Below are 21,610 nucleotides of genomic sequence, written 5' to 3'. Positions count from 1 at the left end.
CGCCCTGACCCATGGAGGGGGGCTATTATGTTAGGAAAAACCAAGTGGGTGGTACTTGAACTGACTCTGTCTAAGAAAATAGTACATCCTGGGGGCATGGAAGAAATTGGTGCCACCATCAAGGACTTCAAAAATGCAGGGGTTGTGATTCTTCCAAGATCCATATTCAACTCACCTGCTTGGTCTGAGAAGAAAATAGATGGATCTTGAAGAATGACAGTGAAGCATTATCAGGTGGTGACTCCAGCGTGCTGCTGCCTTTCCAGCTGTAGTGTCATTGCTGGAATAAATCAACACATTGCTTGACATCTACTATATAGCTGCTGAGCCAGTGAATGCTTTTTTCTTGAGATTTGTTAGTAAAGACCATGAAACCCAGTTTATTTTCAGTTGGCAAGGCCAGCAGTACTTGCCACTGTCTTCTCTGGATCTATCAACTTTCCAGCCCAATTCTCATCTACTTCCCAGGACTTTGATGGTCTCTCTCTCTCTCTTACACAGGGCATCGTGCTGGTTCATTACACTGATGACATTCTACAGACTGGACCTGATGAACAGGTAAGACACTTGCCTGCCACAGGGTAGGAAACAAATCCCACAGAAATACAGAAGCTGTCCACTCTGGTGAAGATTCTAGCAGTCCAGGAATTTGGGGACAGGTTGAAATAGACTTTCCAAGGTGGAGCACATGTTGTTTCACCTGATACCGTCTGTAAATAAGCAAAAAAAAAAAAAAAAAATTCTCAACTTGCAGCGAATGTGTTTGGATTTGGGAGGTGATACATACTGTGTTTGGGCAGGCTTCTCTGACATGCTTTCTGGTCACCTGAAAAATCTCCTAATTTTGAGGGAGGCCCTGAACAGAGAAGTCTATGCTCTGAATGGAGGCCCCCAGACCAGCTACTTGGGTGACCTGATCCATGGACCCAAGTTGCCCAGGCTTAGTGGCATATAGGGGTGCTGGGGTTTGGAGGGGCCCTTGAGAGACTCTGTTAGGTGGATGACAGCACAGACCACCAGAATTCTGGAGCCAATTCCTGTCAACTCTGTAGATAACTGCTCTCCACTTAAGAGTAACTGAAAAACAACTTTTAACTTACTACCGGGTTTTCATAGAGGCTGAACTCTTGACCATGGACAAACAAATTAGCATGTGGTCCTAGCTACCCAGACTAGGTGTAATCTGTACTGTTGCCAATATCTCTCTTTAATTCTATTAGTAATTGCTTTTATATCTTGGTACTCCATCATGTGGTACATGTGCATTTATAAGTCTTCTATTTCCTTGTTGTATTAAGCCTTTAATCATAATGTAATGTCCATCTCTGTCTTTTATTACCTTTTAAACTGGAAATCTAATTTATCTGATGTATGTACAGCTAACATTTTTTGATTACTGTTTGCTTTTAGGATTGTCTTATAGCCTTTAAGCCTGTGCTTTTCTTTAGTAGTAAATTACTGTTAAAAGCAGAAGCTTCGACACTGTCGTATGATCCTTTCAGCTACTCAAAGTGTTTTAATTGTTGAATTCAAGCCACTTACTCCTCAGGTGATTATTGGAACATATATGCATATATTTACATGGGGAGGATTTTCATAGTTGGTCTTTTTTATGTTGTTTGGGTTTCATTTCCATTGTCTTATGTGTTATTTCTATTGATTTTTGTTTGAAGATATACTGAGGTCTATGTGATAGTCTATACTTAAAATATGTTGACTGGTTTGACCTCAAAACTCCTCCTGATGTTCCACATCAGTATCTGTTATGTCTAGATGAGATTTGTTGTGGTTTTACAAATCTGTCATTGTTTTAAAATTCAGTTTTGTTTGTAATACAAAAAAAAAAAAAAAACCAGTTCCTTTACTATTTTTTTTCCAGACTTTGGCCTGGTGGTGATGTATTCTTTTAAATTTTGTTTCCCTATAAAGTTCCTTATTCCTCCTTCAGTTACAAATGATAGTTTGACTAAATAAGATATTCTAGGTTAGAAATATGTAAAGGCCTTAGAGGAAAATATTGGTCCTCTAAGGCCTTTAAGTATTTCCAACCATTTTCTTTTTGCCTGCAGGGTTTCCACTGAGAGGTTTGCAGAGAAATGTAGCTCCCTTTGCTCTGGATGCTTTCAGTATCCTTTCCTTGCCACTTGCTTTAGCAATTTGATTCCAATGTGCCCAGAGGTGTATCTGTTTGGTGTTACTTTGTTAGGGGCTCGGGGCCACTTGGATTAGGATATCTGGTTTCTTTCACAGACTGCAGAGATTCTTGGCTATTATTTCTTTAAACCATTTTTCTTTGATTTTCTCTCTTTTCTGTTGGGACCCCCCCATGATTCAGATATAATCTCTCTCTGTTTTTGAAAGATTTGTTTATTTATGCATACAAGAGCTGGAGTACAGGCCAGAGGTGTAGTGGTAAGAGGATTCACCAGAGACAGAGTGGGGAGCAGAACAGGTAGACTGAAATCCACTGCTAAGGGGAGCAGTGGGTGAGTCAGGAGAGGTCTGCTGCGCCCTGTGGGTAGTTCCCTGGTTGGGGATCGAACTCTTGGTGCTGTGGCTGTGGATAGCTTCATAGTGCTGTGCTTAACCCCTACACCACCAGGGAGGCCGTATACAGATATAATATCTCTTTAAATGCTCCCAAAGAGCTCTTACACTTTTTTTTTCTTTTTTTCCTTTGCTGGATTATTTGTGTGGTTTTCATCACCATCCATTCAAGTTCATTGCTTCTATCATGTACTGGGTTTTACCTAGTATCATGGCCCTCTATTATATTTTTTAGCTCAGATATGGTATTTTATAAATACATCAATTCTGAAGTATTTTAATATTTTCTCTATCCTTATAATATTCCTGCCTTTGTTCATCTGCTGTTTTCTTATTCTGACAAGCAAAATTATTGAGACATCTCAAGATTTTTTTTGGTCCATCATTTGTGGCATGTTCCAGTCTCACATTTTAGCTTTTATGGGTTGAAATAGAGAGATTTTCCCCCTTATCTTGATGCATTATCCTGGAGTTACATTTACAGGCTGCAGGACTGTACCCTTAGTTATTTCCCCAGGATACTTAGTTGCTTGTTGCTCCATAGACAAAAAAGCTCCTGTACCCCATCCACCCATGGACTAGTATCTGTACTTACATATAATTTGGTTGTAAATATGTGAAGGAGATGAGTCCAGTACTTTCCTCTTCTGTCATCCTGAAACTTGCCCGAGTCTCCAAATGGGAAAAAATTCTGTTCTTACATTTTGTCCAGAAGATGTGGCCAAAGGTACATGTCTATATTGTTTTGTGGACTGTGGCTAATGCTTTGGTTAAGTGGCAGAGAATTGGAAGGAATACAATTAAAAAGCTGGTGATGAGCAGTCTGAGGACACCTCCAAATAAGCACAGAGTGTGAAGATACGTATGTCCCATGTGAGTGGTCATGAAAGTCATCAAAGCTGACCTCAGCAGATGACTATTTTATTAGCCAGGTAGATGGAAGGTTTGTGGCTATCAGTCTCTTTCTCAGCCACTCTGATCATTATCCCAAGACTCATGCACAAAGCAGCTGTGCTGGAGCACATGAAGGCTACACATGGTTTTGGCATCATTTGCTTCTACTTTCCAAGGTTAATCATCTTTAGTCACTGTTGTGGGGGAGGGGGGAGGAATTTGTCAGTAGCAGAGACCAATACTAAGTCCTGATTTGGTCTATTCCCCAGGGAATCATCCAGCTACTTGGAGACAGATTACATTAGGGATGGGTGGTAGCACTTTGTTTTAGTTGGGATAGATATTTACTCTGCATATGAGTTCCCTTCTCTAAATTCGCCTGCAATGCTTATGCCTAAAAGAACACCATGGGCCTACAGAATATCTCCCCTACTGACACAACAGTGAGTACATGGAGCTGGACTTTTAGACTCATCCCATGTGGACACGTGAGTTCCCCGTGGTGCTGAGCCAACAAGCAGAGATGAAGGCTATTGTACTCGCTGGGTGATTAATCTTAACAATTAAGGAGAAAATTGGTTGCTACTGCCCATCGGGAGTCACAAGAAGCCTGTCTGGGATGCAGAAGGTCTCCAAGGTGCTCCTTATTCCTTCCATTTCCTGAGTTTAAAATCAATGAAAACCTTTGACAACCCAATTCAGGAAGAACCTCCTGTGGCCCAAACGCTTCATGAATAAATGCTGGGGCCTCTTTACACAGAACAGAGCCAGGACTGTGGAGATGCAGAAGGAGTAGGAAGCGGATACTGGAGGAAGGGGCTATAAATACCAGCCATACTAGCTGCACAACTGATGACTAGTAATTATGAGTATTTCTTCCTTAGTTTGAATAAACAGACACACACGTGTGTGTGTGTGTGTGTGTATGTATCTCCCAAATATTTTAATTTTCTTCCCTTTCCCCTTATCATCTAGCATACGATGTGTACTTACCTGTTACTGGCAGAAAGGAGGGTGGGACTCAGCTGAGAGCACTTACCGACCAGCACCCCTAGCAGCTGAGGAAATAGACATTTCATTCCCAAATAGTCTCCAGCCCTAGTGCCACTTAGTTCCATTTGCATCCAATAACAACAGTTGAGAGCAGCTCCTGAGGGGTTCTAGGGGCCTCTTTTCTTGGAAAACCTCACAGGAGGAATATTCAAGAAATGAATTTGCTCCTCCATGGCTACTACTGATCTTGAGATCACAACGAACACTCTTCACCTCCACATCCACGAGCGCTTCAGATGCTCTCCTCCTACCCTGGTACCAGTGGCTTACATGCAAGAATGATCCAGATCCTTTTCCCTTAGGGGTCATGTAGCAGCAGGAACAGCACAGGGCAGGATCTCTCTGACCCTATGCAGACGGGTAAAGGAGAGTCCTGGAGTCCTTGATGGCTTTTTCAGGCTTTTATTGGGATTTTACCAAGTAAACGGCAGGCAGGGGTGCCAGGGGGCTGGGAGCCTCCCAGCTCCCCGCAAATCTTCACTCTTCCCAGGCTCTCTGGCATTCTCTTGTGGCCTGGTTCTTTCTCTTCTGTTTCTCTTTCATTCTTTCATTCTCTTCTGCTGGTTCCATTCCATGATGCCGCCCTTATAAGCCCCATCTCAGCCCAGGTGAACCCACCTATGTATGCCCACACGCCACTCCAGGTGTCTGCCATCAGGCATGCGTCCAGGACCACAGGGATCCATCATTAATTCTTTTTTTTTTTAAGATTTATTTATGCATACAAAAGCTGGGGTACAGGCCAGAGGTGTGGGGGGTGAGAGAATTCACCAGAGACAGAATGGGGAACAGAACAGGCAGACTGACTGAAATACACTGCTGAGGGGAGCAGTGGGGGAGTCAGGAGAGGTCTGCTGCATCCTGTGGGTAGCTCCCTGACGGGCCGGGGATTGAACTCGTGCTGCAGAGACTGCGAATTGCTTCATAGTGTGATGTTTAACCCTTTGCGCCACCAGGGAGGCCCAATATCCATCATTAATTCTCATGGCGGAAGGGCAGAAAAGCCTGAAAATCACTTACCCTACAGGTCTGAACTTAGTCACTGCCCTGCTCAGGCTACAGACTGCTTTGCTGCCTCTTTGTCATCAAATTGGGCAAAAGTAGACGAAGAGGCACCCAGTAAATAACCAATACTTGTTCTTTCCTTTTTCATGACTTTGCTGGCACTCTGTCTTCTGATGAGCAGTCGAGGTCAGTTTCTCCTAAATGATGACTCACTCCCTTGTCTGATGGTCTCTATGTAGAGAACTTGAAATGACGGGACAGTAATTTAGTGTGAAGTTTAATGGAATCAGCAGTGGGGGGTGTCTCCACGAAGCCTGTCTCTACCAGAGCAGTGGTAACATTGGACAATATTGTCAAAAATGACCATTTCAGAACTCTGCAAATTAACAAAGGGTGTATAAATTAACAAAAAACATTAAATCATGAAAAATGACTGACCCTTGGTCAAAAATGCTGGGGCCTGAGCCACTGTAACACGAGGCTCCTCCATTTTCCTTTCCCCAAACTGTGTAGTCTCCATGCAGACCAGCAGTTCGCTGCTAGTGGGGGATGATTTAATCTGGAGCTTCAGAGATGAGCCCCCTGTCCAGGATCACTGTCCAAGGCCATTTCCATCTTTCTAGCAAATGATCAGAAAGTGGCCAAGATCACAGGTGCCTTGGTCTGTGACGTTGTGCTTCCTCAGGGAAGCAAAAATGTCAGATATGCAGCAAATGGAGTCACCCCTGGGGCACTGACCAGGCCCAGCTACGCTGGGGATCTGGGAGAGCATGTTCAGGAAAGGTGCGAGGGAATTTCAAATTTCAAATTCAAAAAAATTTCAATTTTTTTTACTTAAAACCATGCCAATTATGCTCTCTAGTCACAACAAAATTAAACTGCAAAACAACAGAGGGAAATTCAAATTACTGTGAAGTGAATGAAAACAACACTCATCTGCTTGTCCCCGGCTGGCCACGTGTTCCTGCACGAGCAGGCAGTGGAACTGCCCAGACGTTGGATGTGGCTCTTACCACACCAAAGGATAACAGAAGATATTTAAGCAAACCTCCAACCAACCATTGAATGACAACCAAGCTATGCTAACCTGCAGTGAACTTACAGGAACCTCGAAAAACAGAGATCTTCGGACTGTATAAAGAAGACAGGATCCTGACTTCTGGCATAGCCAGGGCGGCTAACACGACTACTGACCCATCACAGCTGCTTTCTCTGGAGCTTGTGGACCAAGGTATAGGATCAAGAATTCACACTGAAAAGTGATATAGAAATTGTTGGGACATGTCTAGGATTTGATGACTTTGTCAATATGGTACTGGAAGATGTCACTGCGTTTGAAATCACACCAGAAGGAAGAAGAATTACTAAGTGAGATCAGATTTTGCTAAATGAAATAATATAACAATGCTGGTTCCTGGAGGAGAGGGACCTGAACTATGAATGGATTTCCTTGACTTATGCTAAATTCTGTTTTGTCTGAAAATGACAACAAAATAGAAAATTTGTTTTAACCTTTTAATGTTTGGATTCTGTGACGCTAAGTTTCCCGTTCAAGGAAAATGCTTTGAAAATACATTGAAAATGGGCCTCCCCGGTGGCGCAGCGGTTGAGCGCTGGGTTGCGAAGCTGCGGCGCTGGTTCGATCCCCGGCTGCTCCCCGGCCACTGGAGGAGGGTCCCACATGGCGCTCAGACCTCTCCTGCCGCCCGCTGCTCTCCTCAGCAGTGTGCTTCGTTTGTCTGCCTGCTCTGCTCCCCGCTCTGGCTCTGGTGAATTCTCTCACCCTCCCGCGCGCTTCTGACTGTACCCAGTGCTTGTATAAACAAAAACGAACGAACAAACAAACAAACAAACAAATAGATAAAACATGCCTCTATAAAAAAAAAAAAAAGAGCCAAAAAAAAAGAAAAGAAAAAGAAAATACATTGAAAATGCATTGTAAATGCCCATTTTTGTAAGTTCATCATGATTATCTCAGAAAAAGAGCAGTTTGTTCTTTATAGACTAAAATAAAGGTGTTTTGGGGTAAAAAAAAAAAAAAAAAAAAAAAGACAGGCTCCAAAAGAAAGAAAAAAGACGCGGTCCAATTTTGTGCTGTCTGCAATAGATACACTTCAGATTCAAAAACACAGATCGGATGAAAGTGAAAGTAGACATACGAGTGATACACCCAGACAACAGTACCCATAAGAGGACCGGAGTGGTATGTTAGTATCGGAAAAAATAGGCCTTTAAGAAAAAACAAAACACTATTAGAGATGAAGAAGGGACATTTGATAATGATAAAAGGATCAATGAATGAAGACAACATAATAACCCCAAGCTTCCATGTGCCTCGTCGCAGAGTTTCAAAATGCATGCAACAGAAGCTGACAAATGCAAAGAGAAATAAATAACTTCATACTTTAGCAGATTTCAGTGCCCCTTTCAATAATCAATGGGACAAGCAGACAGAAAATCATCAAGGATCATCGAGTGGCTCTAGCCACACGGAACCACTACCCTCTGATGTGACTTAACTGACAACTATGGAGCCCTCTTTGTAAAATTTGTATTTGAAATCATACCAAGTATGCTCTCTAGTCACAACAAAATTAATTTGCAAAACAACAGAGGGAAATTCAAATCATTTTGAAGTGAATGAAAACAGCACACATATCAAAACCTACTGGCTGTGGACAGGAGTGCTTCAAGAACACACAGCTTGCGTGACTCTCAGAACAGAGGAGGGGGGTCTGGCAAGATTGCAGAAGGTGAAGATGCTGGGCTTCCCTCCCCCACAAATTTACAACCAAATTATACACAAGTAAAATTTACTGTGTGCCCGAGAGGGACGGCACGGCAGAGCAGGTGGAAAACACTGCAGTGTCATGGTATTTGGATCACGTCAGGGCAGTGTGACCCAGCAGAAGGTAGGGCTGCTGATGTACAGTTTCTGTGGCTGTTGGCGGAAGGGTCGTGCCATGTTGGCACTTCAGAACCTGGAGACTGCACTGGAGATGGTGGTGGGGCTACCTCCAAAGAACTACAGAAGTAGGGGTGTGCTAGGACACCAAGTAGCAGTAATGCTCTCCCTTCTGGGGAGCAAGCACGCACAGCTGGAGACTGCAACAATGCACCTTAAACAGGGGAGCTGAAAGACAATGTGTGATCCTGGTGACAAGTGACGTGGGGTCTGAGTAAGGTGGAGTTGTCAGCTCGAGCTTGGGGAACACAGATAGGGTAGTAGGAGCCTAATTGGTGGGGAGGGTTGGGTTGGTTCACTGTGTCTTCATAGAAGAGCCACAGGAGAGGCCGTTCCCTGAAGCTTGCTGCTGTGTTATGCCAAACATCTGCTGCACGTCTACCTTAGGCCACCGCTGAGACAACAGCTAAATGGGAGGCTGCCGTTAACCCGAGTTCACAGCATTCAGGTCCAAGCAATGGGTACAAGCTCCCCATGGCGAGGCTCTGTACTCAAAGACAGTGGCAGCAAACTCCAGTGCATGGTTGTATCCCAACCCTCACTCCCTCCCAGTGCCCCTCCACCAAGGCTGAATCACAGCCAAGAGGCTGAAGTTAGCACAAGATTATTGAGGAGACTTTAACAGAGGACTTGGTCGAGAGTGGGGTTACTCTCTCAGCTCTGCAGGTGCAGCACTATCAGAGGTTAAAATATACGGTGTTCACTAGCAGCAATCTCCTGGCACCTTGCTGCCTGGGCTTTTCCCTACTGTCTGCTTTTGGCACTAACGCCCCAGTCATCTGAAAAGGCACACAGACATCAGGATATGAAAAAATAGAGGGCCTCCCTGGTGGTGCAAGGGGTTAGTCTCAGCTCTATGAAGTTATCTGCAGCCACCGCAGCACGAGTTCGATCCCCAGCCAGGGAGCTGATCCACAGGGTGCAGCAGACCTCTCCTGTCTCGCCCCTTCTCTCTCAATAGTGTGTTTCAGTAGATCTGCCTGTTCTGCTCCCCACTCTGTCTCTGGTGAGTCCTCTCACCCCCCACACCTCTGGCCTATACCCCAGTTCTTGTATTCATAAATAAATAAATCTTTAAAAAAAATCAATAGAATACATAAGACAAAGGATATAGAACCTAAACAAACATAAAAGGAAGATGTCAGAAATAAAATGATAAGACAAACTGAAAAAACAAAACAAAATAAGAAAGTGGGAATCAACACTTGTTTCAATAAATCAACTTAAATGTAAATGGCCAGAATTCACCAACCAAAATGTATTTCAAAAACAAAGTACAACCTTCTGCTTTTTGTAATCAACCCATCATACCAACAAAGGCAAGCACAGATTTAGAGTTAAAGGCTAGATCACATTCCTAGAAGCAAATGGGTATCAAAAAAGGGAAGTTATAGTTATATCAGAAAAAATAGATTTCCAATTAAAAATGGTAATAAGAGGCAGAGATGGACACTACATTATGGTTAAGAGCCTAATGCAACAAGAACTAACACTCATAAGTATATATGCAATGACTGTAGAGAACCAAGATACATAAGACAATACGAGAATCGCTGCACAGAGAAAATGACAACAGTACAATGATGCTGGGGAATTTTAATACTCCAGCTAAAACTATGTACAGATCAACAACAGAATGAATAAGGAAGCAATAACCTTAAATGAGGAGCCATATTAATGAGATTTAACAGACATGTACAGAATATTCCCCCTAAAAACAACTGCACATACAGTGTTTTTCAAGTGCACATGGAACATTTTCAAGAATATACCATGTTGGGACACAAGCCAGCTGTCAAGAAAACTACAAATATGGACCATAATGCCATAAAACTGGAAATCAAGGAAAACTATAAATACATGAAGGCCAAACAATATGCTGCTTAATACCTATTGTAAAAAAGGAGGAAATTACAACAGAAATTTAAAAAAAAATAGTTTCCTTGTAGTATTTTTTGGAGTGGGGGTTTAGTCGTAATGAAATTCCAGAGTTTCTGTTTGTCTGGGAAGGTCCTTATTCTTTCTTCATAGAGGAAGGAGAGCTTTGCGGGATAGAGTATTCTTGGTTGGCATCTGTTTTCTTGGAGTCTGTTGACTATGTCCCTCCACTCTCTCCTTGCCCGTGGTGTTTCTTCGGAGAAGTCTGATGTCAGCCTGATTGGTTTTCCTTTGAATGTTATCTGTTTCTTCCCTCTTGTCAGCTTCATTATTTTTTCCTTGTCCTGGATTCTTGGGAGCTTTACTATTATGTGTCTTGCTGTATTTTTCCTTTCATCGTGGAAGTTTGGTGTTCTTCTTGCTTCTTGTATATCAATTTTCAGCTCCTTCTTCACATTTGGGAAGTTCTCTTCAATTATCTCGTGGAATATTTTCTCTGTTCCTACATCTCTCTCCTCTCCTTCTGGAATTCCTATAACTCTTATATTTCCTCTCCTCCTGGAGTCCTAAAGCCAGAACCTCAGAGGGACGAATAACAACGAAAGAAGGCCAAAAAAAAAAGTTATTAAAAGAATAAATAAATAAAATCAAAGGAAAGACAAACACAATGGCAAATACAGAGGCTAATATCAATATTAACTCTAAATGTAAATGGACTAAACTCTTCAATAAAAAGACAGAGTTGCAGCCTGGATTAAGAAACAAAACCCAACCTTTTGCTGTCTCCAGGAAACACATTTAGCTACAAAAGATAAAAATAGGCTCAAAGTTAAAGAATGGAAAACAATCCTACAAGCAAATGGACCAAAAAAGAAAGCAGGAACAGCTATACTTATATCAGATAAAACAGATTTCAAACTCAAAAAAATAAAAAGAGACCCCAATGGTCACTACATTATGATCAAGGGGACAATACTTCAAGAAGAAATAACACTCATTAACATATACTCACCAAACGAAGGAGCACCAAAATATATCAGACAACTGTTGTCCTCTCTGAAAACAGACAGCAGAGAAAACACATACGTAGTGGGAGACTTCAACACACCACTATCAACAATGGATAGATCAACAAGACAAAAAATAAGTAAAGAAACTAAAGCTCTAAATAAGGACCTAGAGCATTTGGGCTTAACAGACATCTATAGAACACTAAACCCCCCAAAAACGGAGTACACATTTTTCTCAAGCGCACACGGATCATTCTCCAGGATCGATCACATACTGGGGCACAAGACAAATATCAACAGATACACCAAGATTGAAATCATACTAACCATCTTTTCTGACCATGAAGGCATCAAACTAGAAATAAACCATAAAAAGAAGGCAAGGAACTTTCCTACCTCATGGAGATTAAAAACCACACTACTGGAAGACCACTGGACTAATGAGGAGATCAAAGAAGAAATTAAAAAATTCTTTGAATTGAATGACAAGGAGGACACCAATATCCTAAATGTATGGGATGCAGCAAAAGCAGTAATAAGAGGAAAATATATGGCAATAGAAGCTCACATCAAGAAACAAGAAAGAACTCAAAGAAACAACCTAATCTCAAAGCTCAAAGATCTAGAAAAAGAACAACAAAAAAAACCCAAAACCAGTAGAAGAAAAGAAATAATAAAAACCAAAGCAGAAATAAATGAAATTGAAACTAAAAAAACAATCCAAAAGATCAATGAAACCAAGAGCTGGTTCTTTGAAAAAAATCAATAAAATAGACAAACCCCTAGCAAGGCACACAAAGGAAAAAAGGGAGAAAGCACAAATAAACAGGATCATAAATGAAAGAGGAGAAATCACAACGGACACAGCAGAAATCAAAAGAATAATCAGTAACTACTATGAACAGTTATATGGAAACAAGTTCAACAATCTAGAGGAGATGGACAAATTCCTACAACTCTACAATCACCCAAAGCTAGATAAAGAAGAAATAGAACACCTAAACAGACCAATTACAAGTAGTGAAATTGAAATGGTAATCAAAAACCTCCCCAAAAACAAAAGCCCAGGAACTGATGGATTTACAAATGAATTCTACCAAACATTCAGAGATGAATTAGTTCCTATCCTTCACAAACTCTTCCAAAAAATTGAGAAGGAAGGGACAATACCAAACACGTTCTATGAAGCCAATATTACACTAATACCAAAACCGAACAAGGACAACACAAAAAAGGAAAACTACAGGCCAATCTCCCTAACGAACACTGATGCAAAAATCCTCAATAAAATTTTAGCTATCAGAATCCAACAATGTATCCATAAGATAATTCACCACGACCAAGTAGGATTCATTCCAGGGACACAAGGATGGTTCAACATCTGAAAATCAATCAACGTTATCCAACACATCAACAAAAAGAAGTATAAAAACCATACGATAATATCAATAGATGCTGAGAAAGCTTTCGACAAAGTGCAACACCCATTCATGATAAAAGCCCTTGAAATTCTTGGGATACAAGGAACATACCTCAGCATCATAAAGGCCATCTATGACAAGCCAACAGCCAGTATCATTCTCAATGGTGAAAAGCTGAAAGCATTTCCATTAAGATCTGGAACAAGACAAGGATGTCCACTCTCACCACTGCTTTTCAATATAATACTGGAAGTCCTAGCCAGAGCAATAAGACAAGAGAAAGACATACAAGGAATCCAAATAGGAAAAGAAGAAGTCAAACTATCACTATTTGCAGATGATATGATAATATACATAGAGAACCCCAAAAACTCCACAGAAAAACTAATTCAACTCATCAATCAGTTCAGTAAAGTGGCAGGATACAAAATCAACATGCAAAAGTCAGTAGCCTTCCTATACACAAACAATAAATCTGAAGAAGAAGAAATCAAAAAAACCATCCCTTTTATTATTGAAACAAAAAAAATCAAATACTTGGGAATAAATCTAACAAAAGAGGTAAAGGACCTATACAAAGAAAACTATAAAACACTGTTAAAAGAAATAGAAGAAGACACAAAGAAATGGAAAGACATCCCCTGCTCATGGATTGGAAGAATAAACATTATTAAAATGGCCATCCTACCAAAAGCAATATACAGATTCAATGCTATTCCAATCAAAATTTCAATGTCATTCTTCAAAGAAATAGAACAATTATTGATGAAATTCATATGGAATCACAAAAAACCTCGAATAGCCAAAGCTCTCCTGAAAAAAAAGAAGGGAATGGAGGCATCACACTCCCAGACTTCAAACTATACTACAAAGCCATAATCATCAAAACTGCATGGTATTGGAACAAGAACAGACACACAGACCAATGGAATTGAATAGAAAATCTAGAAATAAACCCACAGATTTATGGTCAACTAATATTTGACAAAGGAGCAAAGACTATGCATTGGAGCAAAGAAAGTTTGTTCAATAAATGGTGCTGGGAAAACTGGGTCGCTACATGCAAAAGAATGGAGCTTGACCACTCCCTCACACCATACACAAAAATCAACTCAAAATGGATTAAAGAACTAGACATAAGACCTGAAACCATAAAATACATAGAAGGAAATATAGGCGAAACACTACGTGATTTGCACATCAAAGACATCTTTACAGACACATCACCCAAAGCAGTGATAGTGAAGGCAAAGATCAACAGCTGGGACTTCATCAAATTAAAGAGCTTCTGCACAGCAAAAGAGACAATAACAAAAACAAAGAGAAACCCCACCAACTGGGAGAACATTTTTGCACCCAACACTAATGATAAAGGACTGATCACAAAAATCTGCAAAGAGCTGATGAGACTCAACAACAACAAAGAAAATAATCCAGTCAAAAAATGGGCAGAAGAGCTAAAAAGAAACTTCTCTGAAGAGGAAATGCAAATGGCCAACAGGCATATGAAAAAATGTTCAACATCACTTGTCATCAGGGAAATGCAAATCAAAACTACCATGAGATACCATCTCACACCAGTGAGAATGGCACATATTAAAAAAACTAGCAACAACAAATGTTGGCGAGGGTGTGGAGAAAAAGGAACTCTTCTGCACTGTTGGTGGGAGTGCAAACTGGTCCAACCACTGTGGAGAGCTGTGTGGAGATTTCTGGACCTACTAAGCATAGAGCTTCCATATGACCCAGCAATTCCACTCCTGGGTATTTACCCAAAGGACACAGAAACATCAATTCCAAAGAACACCTGTACCCCTATGTTTATAGCAGCTCTATTTACAATAGCTAAGCTTTGGAAGCAGCCCAAATGCCCAATGATAGATGACTGGATCAAGAAGATGTGGTACATATATACCATGGAATATTACTCAGCATTCAAAAAAGATAAACACATGCAATTTGCAGCAACATGGATGGCGCTGGAAGGGATCATGCTCAGTGAAATAAGCCAGAAAGAAAAAGAAAAATACCAGATGGTCTCACTCATAGCAGGAATCTAGAAAACTTAAATAAGGGACCAGGAAAATGAATAACTATAAGAAAGTGAAAATCAAAATCAACAAAAACTATGAACCAGAGACACTTTTTGGGGGGTGGGGGAGGGAGGGGAGGGATTGGGGTCAGAATGGGGGGGTTGCAATTGTATGGGGAATATAAAAATAAAATTTATTATTTAAAAAAAAAATAGTTTCAGATTGATGAAAATAAGGATACAAGTGACCAGCATCTATAGGATGTAATAAGGTGAGTTTAAGAATATGGTTTAGGGTCTCCATGGTGGCACAGGGGTTAAAGACTCAGCGCTATCAAGCTATCACCAGCTACTGCAGCACGACTTCAATCACGGCCAGAGAGCTGACCCACAGGGCGCAGCAGACCTCTCCTGTCTCCCCACTTGCTCCCCTTAGCAGTGGATTTCAGTAGATCTGCCTGTTCTGCTTCCCACTCTGTCTCTGGTGAGTCCTGTCACCCCTGCACCTCAGGCCTATGCCCCAGTTCTTCTATGCATAAATAAATAAAATAAATCTTAAAAAAAAAAGAATGTGGTTTAATTAAATGGAAAGACAGGAGCAAAAACAGGTCTTCTAGGGCCATAGTTGCCTTTGATCGCAGGAGTAGAGACGGTGTCACAGGGTCAGGCTACACCACACCTAGAGCACCTGGTGAGGAATGTTTAGCACCAGGTAGAGAATCTCCCGTGATATAAAGAGGTGATTAGGAAGTGGATCTGGAAAGTTTAGGAAGACAACCTGATTTGTCTTGGGAGAACGTTTGAACTGGTCGTCTAAGCAGCCAAGAGAGACATTGGAAACGAACTGGGAAACTGTCCGTCAGCAAATTTTTCTTACTGGGTATTGGATTATGCTGATAACATTGTCATTCCTTTGGTTGTGTATTTTATTTCTGTCTGCTGTTTATTAATAAATTCTTTTGAAAAATTTGAAAAAAGAGAAAGATAATTATAATATGGGCCATATCAAGAAGCAAGAAAAATCTAAAGTGAAGAACCTAATACTGTACCTAAAACAGCTTGAAAAAATGGAAACAAAAGATCCAATATTAGTAGAAGAAAGGAAATAATAAAAATGAGTAGAAATAAATGAAATAGATCAAAATGACTATACAAAAGATCAATGAAAAAGTAAGATTAGATATTTCAAGAATATAAACAAAAGAGGTAAACTGCTAGCTAGACTAACAAAGAAAGCACAGGATCATAAGAGATTGCAATGAACAACTATACAGCAGTAAATTGGATAACTGAATAAATGGACAAATTTCTAGATCAATTTTTTTTAAATATTTATTTATGCATACAGGAACTGGGGTACAGGCCAGAGGAGTGGGGGTTGCACCACCAAGGAGGCCCATCTAGATCAATGTTTTTTTTTACCAACTAAACTAGGAAGAAACAAGAATTGAACAAAGTTATGAGCATGCAAGTTGAAATAGCAATAAAAAAATCTTCCACCAAATATAAGCCCAGGTCAACCAGACAGCTTTACAAACCACTTTTATCAAAACTTCTAAGACGGGGCTTCCCTGGTGGTGCAAGGGGTTGAGTCTCAGCGCTATCAATCTATTGCCAGTCACTGTGACACGAGTTTGATCCCTAGCCAGGAGCTGACCCACAGGGCGCAGCAGACCTCTCCTCTCTCCCCACTGCTCCCCTCAGCAGTGTATTTCAGTAGATTTGCCTGTTCTGCTCCCCACTCTGTCTCTGGTGAATTCTCTCACCCCCCACCCCTGCCCCTCTGGCCTACAACCCAGTTCTTGTATGCATAAAAAAATAAAAATAATAAGTCTTGAAAAAAAACTTCTAAGAGGAAATAATGCATATTTTGCTCAGATTGTCTTTAAAAATACAAGAAGAGGAAATGTTTCCTAGTATATTTTATAATGCCAACATTACATTAGTAAAGAATCACATAATAAGAGTACTAGAAAATTAAATTATAGACCAATATCACTGATGGACATTGATGCAGAAATCATCAACAAAAATACTAGTAAATTGAATTCAACATATCATAAGGATTATACCTCCTGATCAAGTGGGATTTATCACAGGGACACAGGATGGTTTAATATATATAAATCTATCAACGTACTACATCATATCAACAAAAGTAAAGGTAAAAGTAAAATATCAATAGATGCAGAGAAAACACGAGATAAAAACTCTAAATAAGATGGGAATAGAAGGAATCTATGTCAGCATAATAAAGGCCATATATTACAAACCAACGGCCAATATAATGCTTATCAGTGAAAAACTGAAATCTTTAAGTCAAGATCAGTAATCAGAGAAGGATGCCCACTGTCACCACTCCTGCTTAACTTAGTGCTAGGGGCCTTGGTCAGAGCTATTAGACTAAAACAGGAAATAAAGGGGGCCTCCCTGGTGACAAGGGGTTAAGATGCAGCCTATCAAGCTATCCTATCTGCAGCCTCTGCAGATAGTTTGATCCCTGGCCTGGGGGCTACCCACAGGGTGTAGCAGATCTCTCCTGTCTCCCCACTGCTCCCCTCAGCTGTGGATTTCAGTCACTCTGCCTATTCTATTCCCCACTCTGTCTCTGATGAATCCTCTCACCCCCGGCACTTCTGACCTGCATCCCAGTTCTTCTGTGCATAAATAAATAAATCTTTAAAAAATAAAATAGGAAATAAATGGAATTCAAATTGGAAAAGAAGTGAATTTGTCATTATTCTCAGGTGATGGTATTATACATAAAACCCCAAACACTTCCCCAAGAAGTTATTAGAAACCATAGAATATAGCAGAGACAGATTATAAAATCACATACAAAAATCCACCTTACCCAGCATTTTCACTCCTAAGTGTCTATCCAAGAATGCAAAGACACTTCTCTGGAGGGCTAGGCATACTCCTGTGTCCACTGCAGCACTATTTACAATAGTGAAGTTATGAAAACAACCTAAGTGCCCAGTGACGGTGTGTGGATGAAGATGATGTGCTCTAAGCCCAGGAACTGATGGATTTACAAATGAATTCTACCAAACATTCAGAGACGAATTAGTTCCTATCCTTCACAAACTCTTCCAAAAAATTGAGAAGGAAGGGACAATACCAAACACGTTCTATGAAGCCAACATTACACTAATACCAAAACCGAACAAGGACAACACAAAAAAGGAAAACTACAGGCCAATCTCCCTAATGAACACTGATGCAAAAATCCTCAATAAAATTTTAGCTATCAGAACCCAACAATGTATCCATAAGATAATTCACCACGACCAAGTAGGATTCATTCCAGGGACACAAGGATGGTTCAACATCTGAAAATCAATCAACGTTATCCAACACATCAACAAAAAGAAGTATAAAAACCATACGATAATATCAATAGATGCTGAGAAAGCTTTCGACAAAGTGCAACACCCATTCATGATAAAAGCCCTTGAAATTCTTGGGATACAAGGAACATACCTCAGCATCATAAAGGCCATCTATGACAAGCCAACAGCCAGTATCATTCTCAATGGTGAAAAGCTGAAAGCAATTCCATTAAGATCTGGAACAAGACAAGGATGTCCATTCTCACCACTGCTTTTCAATATAATACTGGAAGTCCTAGCCAGAGCAATAAGACAAGAGAAAGACATCCAAGGAATCCAAATAGGAAAAGAAGAAGTCAAACTATCACTATTTGCAGATGATATGATAATATACATAGAGAACCCCAAAAACTCCACAGAAAAACTAATTCAACTCATCAATCAGTTCAGTAAAGTGGCAGGATACAAAATCAACATGCAAAAGTCAGTAGCCTTCCTATACACAAACAATAAATCTGAAGAAGAAGAAATCAAAAAAACCATCCCTTTTATTATTGAAACAAAAAAAATCAAATACTTGGGAATAAATCTAACAAAAGAGGTAAAGGACCTATACAAAGAAAACTATAAAACACTGTTAAAAGAAATAGAAGAAGACACAAAGAAATGGAAAGACATCCCCTGCTCATGGATTGGAAGAATAAACATTATTAAAATGGCCATCCTTCCAAAAGCAATATACAGATTCAATGCTATTCCAATCAAAATGTCAATGTCATTCTTCAAAGAAATAGAAGAATTATTGATGAAATTCATATGGAATCACCAAAAACCCCAAATAGCCAAAGCTCTCCTGAAAAAAAAAAGAAAGGAATGGAGGCATCACACTCCCAGACTTCAAACTATACTACAAAGCCATAATCATCAAAACTGCATGGTATTGGAACAAGAACAGACACAAAGACCAATGGAATTGAATAGAAAATCTAGAAATAAACCCACAGATTTATGGTCAACTAATCTTTGACAAAGGAGCAAAGACTATGCATTGGAGCAAAGAAAGTTTGTTCAATAAATGGTGCTGGGAAAACTGGGTCACTACATGCAAAAGAATGGAGCTTGACGACTACCTCACACCATACACAAAAATCAACTCAAAATGGATTAAAGAACTAGACATAAGACCTAAAACCATAAAATACGTAGAAGGAAATATAGGCGAAACGCTACGTGATATTCGCATCAAAGACATCTTTACAGACACATCACCCAAAGCAGTGATAGTGAAGGCAAAGATCAACAGCTGGGACTACATCAAATTAAAGAGCTTCTGCACAGCAAAAGAGACAATAACAAAACCAAAGAGAAACCCCACCAACTGGAGAACATTTTTGCACACAACACTAATGATAAGGGACTGATCACAAAAATCTGCAAAGAGCTGATGAGACTCAACAACAACAAAGAAAATAATCCAGTTAAAAATGGGCAGAAGAGCTAAAATGAAACTTCTCTGAAGAGGAAATGCAAATGGCCAACAGGCATATGAAAAAATGTTCAACATCACTTGTAATCAGGGAAATGCAAATCAAAACTACCATGAGATACCATCTTACACCAGTGATAATGGCACATATTAAAAAAACTAGCAACAACAAATGTTTGTGAGGATGTGGAGAAAAAGGAACTCTCCTGCACTGTTGGTGGGAGTGCAAACTGGTCCAACCACTATGGAGAGCTGTGTGGAGATTTCTGGACCTACTAAACATAGAGCTTCCATATGATCCAGCAATTCCACTCCTAGGTATTTACCCAAAGGACACAGAAACATCAATTCCAAAGAGCACCTGCACCCCTATGTTTATAGCAGCACTATTTACAATAGCTAAGCTTTGGAAACAACCCAAAGGCCCCAAAATAGATGACTGGATCAAGAAGATGTGGTACATATACACCATGGAATATTACTCAGCATTCAAAAAAGATAAACACATGCAATTTGCAGCAACATGGATGGCGCTGGAAGGGATCATGCTCAGCGAAATAAGCCAGAAAGAAAAAGAAAAATACCAGATGGTCTCACTCATAGCAGGAATCTAGAAAACTTAAATAAGGGACCAGGAAAATGAATAACTATAAGTGCCGGGGACCAGTCTCCAGCAAAATGTTGTGTCAGGGGTTTTTGAAAGGATGAGACAGTGTTGGCGAAAACGAAAGGGTTGAGCGGAAGGGGAAGAGGTAGAATGAGGAGACACTGACACTTGGTGAGGTGTTAGTATTTTTTGCCGAGAGACTTAGTAGGTTTTTATTTATTTATTATTAGTAATAAAAAATACATTATTATGTGTAAAGCAGAAACAATTAGTGTATTATGTTTTTATAGACTACTGGTTCCTACAGGTCCCAGTTAGACGGTAGCCTTTAAGGTTAGTAGATAAAAAACCAGACTTAATACTAAAACTTATTATTTTAGCTAGACAATTACCTAAGACAGTGGGCAGCTGCCAGTGCATCCCTATTAGCTAAAACCTAAGCATCAAGAGACTATTTTATTCACATGGCCTTCAGCCGGAGACCAGGTGTTGCTTAGCTATTAGAACTTTTTTTATTTAGAAACTCCTAACTCAAATAGCTACATTTAAAAACTTTTTCAAGAAACTTCAAGGGAAGGCAAAAGAAGGACCTATTATAATTATTGTATTGTAATGTTTGTCAGGCATGTTCAATAAATTGTCTTCCATTGTCAAGTGGGCCAAATTGTTTCATGATTAATTTTTAACAGATAATTTTTTATGTCGTTTATTTGCAGTATACTGATGCGTATAATGTAGTGTCTAATGTACTTTTTGGGAAATTTTTTTTCTTTTATGACCAAGAACAAAAAGTGAAGGAATGTTAGATCTTCAGCCCCACGGTGTGAGGCACAAGGAATCTTCGGCCCCACGGTGTGAGGCCCTTTAACTTCGGCCCCACGGTGTGAGGCCCTTTGAGCTTCACTGCTTGCCAGTGTTTTATCTGGCTGGGGCAACAAGGCCTCCTGCAGCATATAAGAAAGTGAAAATCAAAATCAACAAAAAACTATGAACCAGAGACACTCAATGGGGGGGTGGGGGGCAGGGAGGGGAGGGATTGGGATCAAAATAAGGGGGTTGCAATTGTATGGGGAATATAAAAATAAAATTTATTTTAAAAAAAAAAGATGATGTGCTCTATATACACGCTGGGATGTTGCTCAGCTATACAAACAGATGCACTCTTGCCATTTATGAAAACGTGTACAGAGCTGGAGGGGAGGGTGCTAAGTGAAAGACATTATGGGATGTTTTCACTTATATGTGGAATATAGAGAAAAGAAAAGAACAGACAAAACTATACCAAAACAAACCTTTAAAATATGACTGCATAGGGGCCTCCCTGGTGGTGCAAGTGGTAAGTCTCAGCACTATGAAGCTGTCCGCAGCCACTACAGC

At 40.2% G+C, this 21,610-nt stretch overlaps 1 pseudogene; it reads left to right on the top strand.

Annotated features, from left to right (window-relative positions):
* Positions 1-96: 96 nt before the first annotated feature.
* On the top strand, positions 97-6,939 carry LOC119238136 (U6 snRNA-associated Sm-like protein LSm5; annotated as a pseudogene).
* Positions 6,940-21,610: the final 14,671 nt, after the last annotated feature.

The sequence above is a fragment of the Talpa occidentalis genome, unplaced genomic scaffold (genome assembly GCF_014898055.3).
Source record: "Talpa occidentalis isolate TD23 unplaced genomic scaffold, MPIMG_talOcc4v2.1 talOcc4.11, whole genome shotgun sequence".
Classification (NCBI taxonomy): Eukaryota; Metazoa; Chordata; class Mammalia; order Eulipotyphla; family Talpidae; genus Talpa; species Talpa occidentalis.
Note: the sequence above shows the minus strand (reverse complement) of the source record. Positions and strands in the feature narration are given on the sequence as shown.